General features: G+C 29.9%; 1 protein-coding gene across 10 annotated transcripts in view; it reads right to left on the bottom strand.

The window, feature by feature from the left end:
* The window catches only part of LOC136975786 (cleavage and polyadenylation specificity factor subunit 6-like), a 105601-nt gene that overhangs the window by 43052 nt on the left and 49060 nt on the right, over positions 1–13489 (bottom strand). The gene's annotated exons all lie outside the window — the stretch shown is intronic.

The following is a 13489-nucleotide window of genomic DNA, read 5'->3' as shown; positions in this document are numbered from 1 at the left end:
ATTACTGACAAAAATCAAGTTACTTTTATTGTAATTCCTGGAAAATAATTGTTCTAATTACAGTTATTTTAAGATCTGTAATGCAATTAAATAAAATTTTGTACGTCAATAAAAGTTAAGTTTTATGAGAAACAAAACTGAAAAAATCATCACGGTACGATGCATCGGTGGTTCGGTGCGAGAATGCTCATCCGCCACCGACGGCCCGAGCTCATTTTCCAGCCGATGCACTATAAAAACACAATTAATTCATATAAATCAATACAGAAATAAAAACTATCAACATGAAATATTGCTAATATATATATTTCTGATCCTCATAAAAGATAAATTTAATTTTCTCCATTGCACGTATTTAAAGAAATAAGAAAAATTAATTTAAAATTATATTAGTAAAACTTATAAAAGTAATTTGTTGTTACAACTAAATTTTTTATGAGGTAAAGACACACAATATCACATATTTTATGTTATAAACAACAAATTAAGTTTAAATTAATTATAATTACTCATATTCTATTTATATTATTTACATAGATTAAATAGTATTTTTATATAAACAAGGAAAATAAATTTATTTTATAATTATATACTAAATTTGAGTTTTAAATACTTTCTCATTGAAACAAGTCTGTGTAAGAAAGTTTTGGATTAGTTATTCTACAGTAGAGGACTTAGGTAAATTATGTCAAAATATAAAGGCTATACAGGTACTCCTCACTTTATGACCTATCTGCTTAACGACCACTCACACTTAGGACCAATTGAGTTTTGACCCGCAATTCGGGGAATCCCCTTTCTCAGTCGACGAGTGTCGGTCAGTGGTGAATGGTGACATGTGCACTAAGCATACTATAATAGGCTTGCGCGTACTATAGTAGTCTTTTTATAAATAAATTTGAAGTTTGCTGCATAATTTGTATAATTTTACAACGATCCTATATTCCCGGCGCAAGCTCCTCGCTTATCGACGAATTTGCTTAACGACGTAGTCGTCAGAACGGAACTCGGTCGTAAAGTGAGAAGTACCTGTAATCATTACTTTAACAAATCTATAATGAAAAGCTTTAGTTCTTATAATACACAAAACTTGTGTTAGGATATGTATACAAAACCAAAAATCAGACACGTAGTACATGGCTGGAAAAGCTAACAAAACTATCCAAATTTATGAGAATAACTGTAATATAAACTAAATCGTAGTGTAATGTGCTAGCAGTATATGTGGCAAACAAACTATGGAAAGTTCAATGTGACACACCAGGATATCGTGTCACTCGGTGTGTTAATAAAATAAATTTCATAGCTAAGGTGAGTAAGCAAGTGACAGACTAAAATATTTCCTTCTTATAATATATAGGTCATACTTTGCATTTGAAAAAACAATTTTATCAACAAAAGAAGATCTTATAAAGTTCGCCAACAGAAAGAAATTTAATTTTTTAAATAAGCAACTTGAACTCTAAACGGGAGATAGGTCGAAATCGTCTTAATCCATCACATTAGATATGCCAAAGAGAAAGTTGTTTGAATGGTTTTGCTATACAAATTCTCCTTGTAGACCAAGGGATAAAAAACTTTCATTTCCAGGTATATAGAAAAAATTTTTTTTAAAGCTTAAGAGTTAAAAAAAGTCAATATGCCATATAAAATATAAGAATATAAAACACACAAATTTATTGTTGATGATAACTGTAAATCATCCAGAGTAAACTACATTTAGACTAACTCAGTGAAACTTAAACATACTGTTAAAATTTATTTATTAAACAATTAGTGAAGTCCTCAATTTAAAGAAAAGGTTTCTTTTGTACTGTCTGTCTACTTGCAATCTCACAATCTATACAAACATGGGTTTTCTATTATGTTTACTTAACGTAAAATATGACTATGTAATAACAAGAAATTAAAGAATTTAACATTTATAATTACAGCCATCTAAAATATAGATTAAATGGAAATGCAAATGGAAGCAGTTATTTAGTTGAGAAGGGAAAAGTAAACCACCTCCAAACCATTTCACAAACTGTAAAAACCTGTATGTAAAACATGTATTGTACTTCATATGTGCATGCACTGCATGAGCTATGTTAAATAATACATTATTACCAAGTATGTGAGTGTGTTTTTTTTAAATGCTATGTTTATGCATATATACATTAATGTTTGTATTTCTAAGCAAACACAGATCTTCTGTATTGTTTCCATTTCATTTTTCAACATGGAGTGATCTGTCACCCAATGTGACTCAGTACATAAGGAAAAATAGCATGCCTACTGCCAGGTTAATAAATATCTGACACAACGATGGAAATAAAAGAATTAGCAAAAGTATTAACAGAATATGAGAAAATATCAGTAGCATTTTTGGCATAAATCTATTACATCAATTACCAAAATATTTCACTGTATAACTGTATTGTTATACAGTGAAATATTTTGGTATTATCTTAGGTAAATCTTAGGTTTGATTAAAGAAAAATATCATCATTTAAGAATCCGTGTAAAAGTTAAAAATTAGTTATTAAATATGAATTTATATTATTTTAGATTAAAATATAAAATTCTTATAAAGCAAAGACATACGGTAGACTTTTCCACACATGAACTAATGTGGACAAGAGTGATCTAGATATTAGAAAAATCCAGATAAGGGCGCGTGAAAATTTTTAGATAAGACTAATACAACGTTCGCACGCAATCCACGACTCACTTCGATCTCGATTTACCTACAATCTGGATTGTGACTGTCACCAGTCGAACGTTGTGCTGTTCGCACAGACAGTCCGCTCGAGAAGAACCCGGCTATTACACGCAATGATAAAACAGGCATAATTACTCGGTAAGTCACGAACACCAACACACAAAATGGAAGTTTTGATTAGAAATAAATACTTTTTCTTGCCATATATCTAATAATAGACAGATGTCATCGTCTCTCCAAATATCTTTTTTATTTCTCTGTCGATAGCCCGACACGTGGTCCGCAGTCATCTTGTATTTTCTCGTGTGCGTGGGATTGTGGGATCTCTCTTATGACCGGATCTAATTTCAACAACTCTCTTGATCACGATTGAACCTCGTTTCGGTCGAGATTGAAACGGTCGAGAGAGGTCGCACCAAGGCATAGTCGCCAGACCTTGGTCACAATCTAGATTGAAATGCTAGGTGCGAACAGGATATTACATTTATGCCTACTGTATGGATAAGAAATGTTTGACTTTGACACTTATTTTTGGCAATTATAATTAATTTTCAAATTATTGTGTTAAAGTTGTTTGTTTTGTTCTTCACAATTTGCTGATGAACTGCTACATACGCCAATGCCTCATTGTTATCACGTTGGCAATGGTCGATGCATTGTGCTCTTCTATAAACTTCAAGGCAACCTTACTTAAAAAAAAAAAAAAAACACTGCAGTAAGGAAAGATAAGATTTGGAGTATACAGTATTTTAGAAAATTTTTGGTTGCCTTTTATCATTCTGGATAAGGGAGTGTCTACTGTATTTAATTCTAAATTATCTAAATTAGAAATTAATAACTGTTTTCTAATCTTAATTCTTGCAGATGAAAAATACTCGTACATATATACAAAGTCTGTCCGGAAAATTTGCGAACTTTTTAAATTACACACCAACCAATAATTGAATCTGAATGCAGCTTGCATAGCTCTCTATTGGCAAGTCTGTTGTACTATCTGCCGAAAGGAGTTTGTCTGTCTTTATTTGTTATGTTATGTTTGTTTGTGCAAACACGTGTTGATTGTGTTCTGCAATTTTCTTTCCACGAGTGCAATCGAGTGAAGAGTTCGGGGACAGGCTGTCTGATAAAAATTTCATGAAAATCACCATAACTGAAGATGAGACATGGGTCTATGGCAGTGTTTTTCAATCCTTATCTCACGACACATTTTGAACCTATAATTAAATTTCCTCAGAAAAAAATTGTGCGATTTAAAGTTGTCTTTGTAAACATCTTAATGTCTATAGTTTTTGCAAATTAAATAAAGCAGTATTGTTGTTCCTTAAAATAACAGCAGGTTACAACAATAGTTATTTGAATGAATAATTTTCATTTACATAAGAAAAGAAATTAAAATTAAATCTTGATTTGTATTTAAAAGTGGCATGATAATTGACTTTAGAAACCTGCCCAATGTCCTGCTATTTCTAATAATTTGAACTAAATATATTAGATTATATATACAATTATATATAAGTTTTGATTTAAAGAAAATTTCATTTTAAATGAAATAACCCAGTGTTATGCACATATAATTTTGCTTATAAATATGCGTTTTTTACTACATTATGTATACATTTATTTATTATAACAATGAAAAACTTGTATGGACAATTTAAAAAGGTTTTAATTTTGACATATACACTTATTGTTCCTTGAACTTCTTTAGAAAATAATTTATTTAATAACCTTCAAAAATTTTCATGGCACACCAGTTGAAAAATCACTTGTCTGTGAGTATAATGTGAAAATAAGATGTTAGTCATCACAGTAGGCAAGAAAATTCTTACCGTGACTCAAAAAAGGTATGACAAGTTCAGTCAAATGTGGAGGTCCGGTTCGCTTTTTAGTTTGATTCTGATGGTGTTATTCAACAGGAATTTCTTCCAGAAGGGAAGACAGTAAATAAGAAATACCGTCTAGAAGTGATGAAATGTCTTCATGATGCAGTGAGGAAGGAAAGACCAACTGCTTGGAGAGAACAGCATTGTGACAATGCTTGTCCACACAACACCAATGATAACAGAGTTTTTAGACAAGAACTTGACACCACTTGTTCTCCAACCTCCAAATTCACTGGACTAAATCCCAGCAGCCTTCCTTTTGTGTCCCAAATTAAAATTTGCTCTCAAACGTTACCATTTTGAATCCATTGATGCCATTAAGGAAAATTTGCTAGTGGAGATGTGCATCATCCCAAAAGAAGCACTCTTCTCGTGGCAGAAACGTTAAATTTGGTATAGACTCAGAAGGGGACTACTTCAAAGGGCACAAAACTGACTAGCTTCTAGGTAAATGAAAACAACTTCTATTTACAAAGGTCATGAACTTTCTGGACAGACCTTGTTCATACACACACACACACTGTATACATGTAAACAAACAAAATAATAATCACTACTTTGTACTGTATTATACATTTTTGTTAAATTAAGAGTGTAATGATAATGTTTCACAAAAAATCCATAAATCCTCTGTTGAAAGTCGATACTCATTAATCAAGTAATACTAGTACCATCAAAAATCATTAAAAGACATGAATTCATTAAAGATGAAGTGTTCATCACCTAACAAAGTTGAAATGATTCAGATCATAAAATATAAAATAAGCATATGATAGGGTGTCAGTCAGTTGTCAGTAATTCTGGATGCTTACAATTAGTTTTACAAAGTGTAAACAAATTTGTTAAAAATGTACAGATGTTTGAAATTTTTCAATTACTTTCAACAGAACAAGCATAGTCTTGTACGTAGTATTCAATACGTATCAATTCCATGTTTATTTGTTAGAGTAACAAGCTTAAATAAATGTCACTGTTTTCATATAGACATAAAAAGGAGCTGAAAATGTCATATGTATTGGCTACAAGATACTTGAAAAAGAGCATAACTTTTGTAAAAAGAATTGGTAAATTGCTGTGACAAAGAAGAAAAAAACAAAAATGTAGGCAATTTGTCAGATCACAGTTCAACATGCAAAACTACGAAATGGGAAAATGAAGCGATCATATGAATCTTCCAAAACAACCCTTGCTTTACATTGTAGCAGGAACAATATATTTACATACAATACACATCTCAAAGCCCAATGAGTTAATATAATACTCCAACAAATATTTAGGCAATCATTGGATTATTATTATTATTATATATATATATATATATATATATTGTGCAAAAGGAAGATAGGCATTGGCCTGAACACCATACAATGTCAACTGGACAAAGTAAATATATAAAGTGCAATCAAATTAAAAAATGCATTTGCTAGTAGAAACTTTATTGCAAGAGATATTTACAAATAATCCTAATGTGTGTAAGGCACTTGTTCCACTAAGAAACTAGGTGATGAATTCCATCATAGAAATTCTTTCTCTGAGAATCAAACCAATTTGTCATAGTAGCCATCACTTCTGCATCCAACACAGCAATATCCTTTGAGGTATTTCTTCAGACAATTGAAAAGGTAAAAATTGAAAGGTCTCAAGTCTACTATCAAGCACCTCCCAATCAATTTCAGTAAGCAATTCTGCCGAGACCATGGAGGAGCAGAATGATGCTTCTGCTGTGAATGTTTACTGATCAAACATGCTCTGCACACAGAAAACATATCACACCTCAATAGTCTTCCATTGTGATGTCCATTAAGTGTCTCGCTTTTGGAAAAACAAATTCAGAAATATCTTATGTGAGCTCAAGAACATATTGAGGAAGATTAGATTAGGCCAATGTAAATTTTACTGATGAATCCTCATTCTAGGCATGGAATACTGTGAAGAAAGCTTGGTCAACTTCAATTGACAGATTAATCCAAAGAACAGTAAAACATCCTGTTAAGGTATATGTAAGGAGTGTTTCTCATAACATGAATTTGCATCATTATGTCTCTTTACTGAATATTTAAATGCAGTGAAAATGAAGAGGATCTAAGAAAAATGCTGCATTAACTTAATGCAGCACTTCATTTAAATCCTCTTGAAAACTTCCACAAAATAATGACTCAAATACAGATAACTTTTATTAAGAATGGAGAGCATAAAAAGAAATCACTACATTGAATTGGCTGGCATTTTTGTCCGACGAAAACCCAACCAAAAATGTTTAAGCACTGATAAAGTTTCAAATGCATAAAAAATACATATGCATTCCCATGGAGTTGTGCAAACAAATTTGAAAAAATGGCACAGTTTATCACCCAAACATGCAGAAAAACTAATTGACGGCATGCCTCGAAGATACAAAGCAATAATAAAAAATGCCGGTGGACCACGTACTAGGCAAGTGCACCAAAGCTGTAAAGGCTTAGTTTCAGAATATGTAAGTCTTTTTAGTTATAAGTCTACTAAAGTATAGAAATTGGCAGTATGATCTTGTCGAATAAATTGCAGTTCCATCTATCTAGGGCATTAATGTTCTTCGCACCACCCTCTCTCTTCTCTTATGCCAAAAATAATGAGTCTGTTACTTATGTATGTTAACGGTCTTCAAAATTGCATATACAGTAAATGAACTTTCGTCTGTTTGCCAGTAGTTTTTCAATAACATTTAATCCCTTAAACATATGAAAACAGCTTAATTTTGAAATTTATTTTTCTTCTATACAATAACAAAAATCTATTTCAAATTTTATGGATTCTTAGTGTTTTACATGATTGAATGTAATCGAATGGATTAATATATTTTACGATTTAACTCCAAAACCGGTTACCGTCGTAATCCGTGCGGCAATTTTAAAATTTCTTAAACATCAAACCTATCCGAACATGATTTCGGTTTTAATATTGTGATTAAAATATATACAAAATTCTTAAAAGACTAGTACTGAAAATAATAAATTTACATTAATTGATTAAAAATGAAGAGAAGTTAAGCTATGTCATAAAATCAACAATTCAAGTGATCAAATAATATATTTAAGAAAAAATATATAATATATTAAATATATAAAAGGTTTAAAATTAAATAATTACGTAAGACAAAATTTATTAAATTGATACAATAAAAAATTTGTTACCAATCCTGGAATATCATATATTTCTTATAAATAAATCTTACACATCTCAATGATTATTCATCCTATTTAATAGGATAGAAATATAATAATAAAATTAACAAATTTTAATCGGTACAATCAAAAATTAAAATTATTAATGCAATCATTGATTTTTAATCTATGTTTATTTAAATATATTTTATACATCTGCATGCCGTTCGTGTTATATTCCGGCGTTATATTTTTACGGTGATTGTAAATTCACCATAAAAAAAAAATAAAATAAAATACAAAAATATTATATAATAAAGACTCGAAATGCTAAATCCACGTTACCATTCACAATAAATTATAAATCGTTTCTAAACTGACGTCTTAAGTCACGACATTGTTTCATGTAATAATTTTTTATGATGTTATATTATATTACTAATATTTAAAAATCAATAAATATTTCCTTTGGTTATTTTTTTTTATGTTAAAATATCTTTACAAAGACATCACTTTAGTTATTATTATTAAAAATAGTTATTTAATCAGAGAATTTGGGTTACCATATTTTACGGACTATAAGACGCACCTGAATTTTGGAGGCAATTTTTCGAAGAAAAAAGTGCGTCTTATATTCCGTAAAATACGGTAATTAAATCTGCAGCACACTCTCTATTTGATTGACGCATCATATTCTCAAAGTTTTGCAGTTAAAACCGACAATAATTCATTACATATTTACAGTATACGGTATTTTAACTTATAAAAATATCACGCATCATAATAAAAGAACTGAAAGCATTTATGCTTTCAGTTTTTTATAAACCTTCATTAAATATGCAAGTACAGCCAGAAGTATCTATTAAATCCTATCATTTTTTAAATTGCTATTCAAATATTAATTGAAACAGTAATAATAATATCTAATAGACACACGCTATAGATTTGTTTAGTTCCTAAGTGTCCAAATCTATAAATTTAAAAAATTATTATTATTTTTAAAAGATTATGACTGAAATATTTCACGCATAGAACCATTACTAATTACGATAATATAAGTTAAGTTTAGTAACAAAATTACATGTTTTATTCAAGTACTCGCATAAAATAATAGGCAAATTAATGATTAACGCTGAAATGCTTTTGAAAACATCTGAATGGTAATTAACCAATTATTTTATGTAAGTGCTTCAATAAAGCATACAGTTTAGTTATTGCTGTCACTGATAAAGCATTCAATATCTTTTAAATAAATTAACTAACTTTAACTATAGGTTAGTAAATAATTACACACTGTTACATTACGATGTGCTTTGTACAATTTCTTCTTTATAAGCTATGTATAAGAGTGTTACGTTTGGTGTATCATTGGTGTACTGTAATTATATAGGAGAACATTATGAACTGTCTTCCATTTCGAATTTAAAAGAAGTGTTGCAAAATTTTGATCTAAAGAGAAATAAAAGCAGCTCTGATATATTAATCTGTACTTTCTTCCTGGTTGTTTCAAGTAAGTTACTTTTGGGAAAATTGTGAAGATAGAAAGTTATTGAAACAAACTTACAAAATCTCACGTCAGAGATTTTAGAAGAAAAAAAATTTACTGTCTTTCTACATCTTAGAAACGAATAAACTTATGACAATTACTAAGAATATATACTAAATTTAATAGAATCCAAGCTCAAATGACATTTAAATACTTGGGGAAAAAAACCCACATCTTTGAGTATAATTCTGGTCTGATTTTTCTTTCAAAAAACATTTTCGGCTCCTTTGATAAGTCTGCTTCGAGTCAATATTTAGAATCGTCGACAGACTCGAATCGAATTTATCGAAGGAGACGAAAATGTTTGTCGGAATGTAAAATGAGACCAGAATTGTACTCAAAGGAATGATTTTTCAATATTTAGAATAGATCCTAGCAAATGCAATGCTGATACTATAAAATTTTACTTTTACTAAGATTCTACATGGATAAATAAAATTAATTCTTTGACTAAGTCATGTTTTAAATTTAAAAAATATGATAAAATTCGACGACAGCTCAACTTTTCATAAAATCTTTTGTATAGATTAGAAAACATCACACAAAATTATTTATAGATTTCTTTTTGAATTAAAGAATGCAAAAGAACTCATTCAACAACCTAACAGAATTATAATTCTGTTAGGTTGTGGAATGAATAACAACTAGACACATTAACTATAAAAGTATCATCATATCTCTAACAAAAAAAAAAAAAAACAACACAAAATTGATGTAACATTCATCATAATCGATATATATATATATAAATTTCATGAATAAAACAGTAAAACAATGAAGACGAACTTTGCCGTTAACAGATTAACTTAGTTTGTAAACTAAAAGTGCTGTAAATATTTAATTAAAACCAATACAAGCTAAGAACAAGGAAGACACACAAACATTTTTGTTATCTGTTATTTTTAAAAGCAATTATTTTAAAACACATTTCAATAAAATAAGTTTAAAATGATTTCCAATCAGAAGATAGTTAAGTACAAATCGACTGCCTACCTCTAGCTAAACCGATTTGTATTTAATTATTTACTAACTTTGACAATAGCCTGACATAATCGGGCAGATTGTCTGGCAACACAAATACATTTTTATCTTACTTCAAAATAAAAATATATTCTATTTTGTTCTGCTATTAATATTTGTTCCAAGCCGAAGACGCCCAACTAACGAAGGCAAAAATACTCTTATTTCGGTGTTTGAGTTCATTTATGCTTGTATTGTTGACACTGTTATTCTTATCTAATAATTCCACCTAGCAATGTAATTGTAATTCGGACTATAATTATATTTACTATCAAAGATTAATAGAAAATTCTAAACTTAAATCTTCTAAAAAAATATCTACAGTCTACAGGCAAAAACGTCATGAATATTGAAAACCAATTGCATGCTTAATGTTATCAAACAAAATGAAATAAAAATTTTTTTTCTTTTCATATGCCTTAAACAACAGCCATTTATATAATAAAATCTGACATATCAAGCAGATTTTATTATATAAATGGCTAATGCACACTATAAGTGGCTAATACACAAGCACTAAAAATTAAAAAAACATGTTAAAGCAAAAAGGAAATAATAGTAAAAATTGATAAATACATAAGTCGGGACCACAAAAAAATTTACTACGTAACCAACAAGCGACGAGTTATCCGGGCGTCGATTTATGCGGAGTTGACTATATAATTAAACAATACTACAGATGATTTATAGTAAATTTAATATTTATTGTAAAACTATAACATAAAATTCCATAAAATATAATTAAATTTTCCTTCTATAATTGACAATTTAAAATTAAGATAATTATCTCAATGGACGGGTCTACAGTGCTGTAGGTCATGCAAGATTTTTCTTTTAAAATACAAGTTAATTTTTAATATACACTACAAAAATCAATTACAACCTTTAATACGATGTCACTAAGAAACTCTGCAAATTCGGGCGGAAAATGTAAAATATTCATAGAAAATTGAGTTTGTAACCGGCAAAATAAAAAAGAAAAGAAAAAACAGAACACTTTCTTATTAAACAGAAATATTCTCACAAAGGCAAGTTTCATATAAATGGCTTTCTATGTATATTACTTAGATTCTGAAAAAGATTTATGTTGAGTAGAATAATGTGATTGTTTAACTAATTCAAGATGGGACCAGGAAAACAACTTACAGAGAAGAAAAGGAAATAAATCTCAGCTTACAGGTCAGAAGACACATCAATTGCAGCCATTTCATGTTTAGTTTGGAAATCATGTTATTACCGATTTTCTTAAAAATCCTAAAAAATATGGAAAGAAAGAAAGTCCAGGGAGACCAAAGATCTCGAATGCACAAGATCATAGTCACCGTTTTCAATGGCAAAGGTCGGCAATCAAAAAATCTCTGCCAAATGCTCTCCGGTAAGTCACCGGCACTTCAGCATCTCGTCAAACTGTCAACAACTATTTGCATAGATGTCCACATCTTAAATGGCAAAAAATGAAGCCAAAACCAGCACTGTCCTTGCAACATAAAGATTACCTTAATTCTGTTGAAGAACATATGTCCTGGATGAAAAAGTAGAAGACTATAGTCTACAATGAAGAGAAAAAGTTTAACACGGATTTCCCAGATAGCTTCAGCTAATATCAGTATAATTTTCAAAAATAAACTAAATGTTTTTCAACACAAGCTAATAGAAGAGATATGATAATGGTGTGGGCTTGCTTTAGTCCAGGCAGAAAAATAAAAATTGCGTTTATTGATGATGTTTGAATGGTCACAAACAACAAGAGATGACAGAAAATCATCTTTTGCCAACTGGATGTAAAATCAGTGGCTCAAATTGGGTCTTCCAACAGGACAACGCATCTTGTCATATTTCTAAAACAACTATGCAATGGTTTCAATTAAAGAATGTTAAAGTTCTAAAGTGGCCATAAATAAGCCAGGACTTAAACACCTAAAAAACCTATAAGGCAATTTAGTACAGTGGAACCTCGGTATACGACCTTAATCCGTTCCTGATGTTTGGACTTATACCGAATAGGACGTATACCGAACCAACCTTTCCCATAAGAAGTGATGTAAAAATGATTAATCCATTCTCGTAAAAAAAACCCTCTTGATATGATATATTAAAGGGGTTGTAAAATCATTTAAACACTGTTTGAGCACATTAATAAAAACTAAATTTTATTATAGATTTTTAAAGTTATTACAGTATATTGTACTATATTATTTAAATCATTAAATCAAAATCAAATCAAACTCTCCTTAATACTAATAATCTGTTTAGAAATTGATTAAATCCCTTTTGCAACGTTAGCAGATTTAATAATGTCTTTATTTTTCACGATTGTCGATATCGTCGTTCTCGGAATACGGTATGCAACAGTTAAATCTCAAACACGCATGCCACCTTCATATTTCTCAACAATCTCTTTTTTCAGTTCCATTGTGATTCTAGTCATGTTTTTAGTTTTCTGTTGCTTTTCATTTGCCTTTTTGCAATTCATGATTAATAAAAACAATAAAATTTTACTTGCAAATTAAAATCAGAAGAAATTTAACAAAGTTATAAACCGTGGCACTGCGAATGTCTAGTCTGGTCTAGTACACCGATAGTGCTACTTGTTCGTAGATGGCGCGTATAATTAAATTCGATTAAGTCGTATACCGAGCAAAATTAGTTTCGTCCAAACGGGACGTATTCCGAATTGGACGTATCCTAAAGCAGACGTATACCGAGGTTCCACTGTACTAAATGTCTATGCCGAAGAAGTTTGCTGATGTTAGAACTCTAAAACAAGTAAGCAGAAGTCGTGGTTTCAACTCCCACTTCGGGCTTGTTCTTTTCTTCCAGAAATTCAAATTAATTTATTATAATTACTAAAATCACCACGTAATGATAGCTTTGATTTATTATAGTTCTTTCTGAATTCTTTTAATGCAATTTATTGCAAAACCATGCATAAAAGTGATCACAATCTGTGTATTACATCATAAATAGATTTTGTTACAACACAATCAGTTTCTTGAAAAAAACGTTGCATGTCCTATCTTCTTTTGCCAGCACTGTAATGTACTGTTTAACTAAAACATTTGCTAAATTTAAATTGAACAAAAATGCGTTTTGATGTACTGGACGAATAGTCTTCAACTAATTCTATGTAAACTTTGTGTTTTTTATTTTATTTATTATTTATACTTTTCCTCATACTTCAAACTTTAATGTACAA

The sequence above is a fragment of the Centruroides vittatus genome, unplaced genomic scaffold, assembly GCF_030686945.1.
Source record: "Centruroides vittatus isolate TY-2023 unplaced genomic scaffold, ASM3068694v2 contig_1090, whole genome shotgun sequence".
NCBI lineage: Eukaryota > Metazoa > Arthropoda > Arachnida > Scorpiones > Buthidae > Centruroides > Centruroides vittatus.
This window is presented reverse-complemented; position numbering and strand designations above follow the sequence as displayed.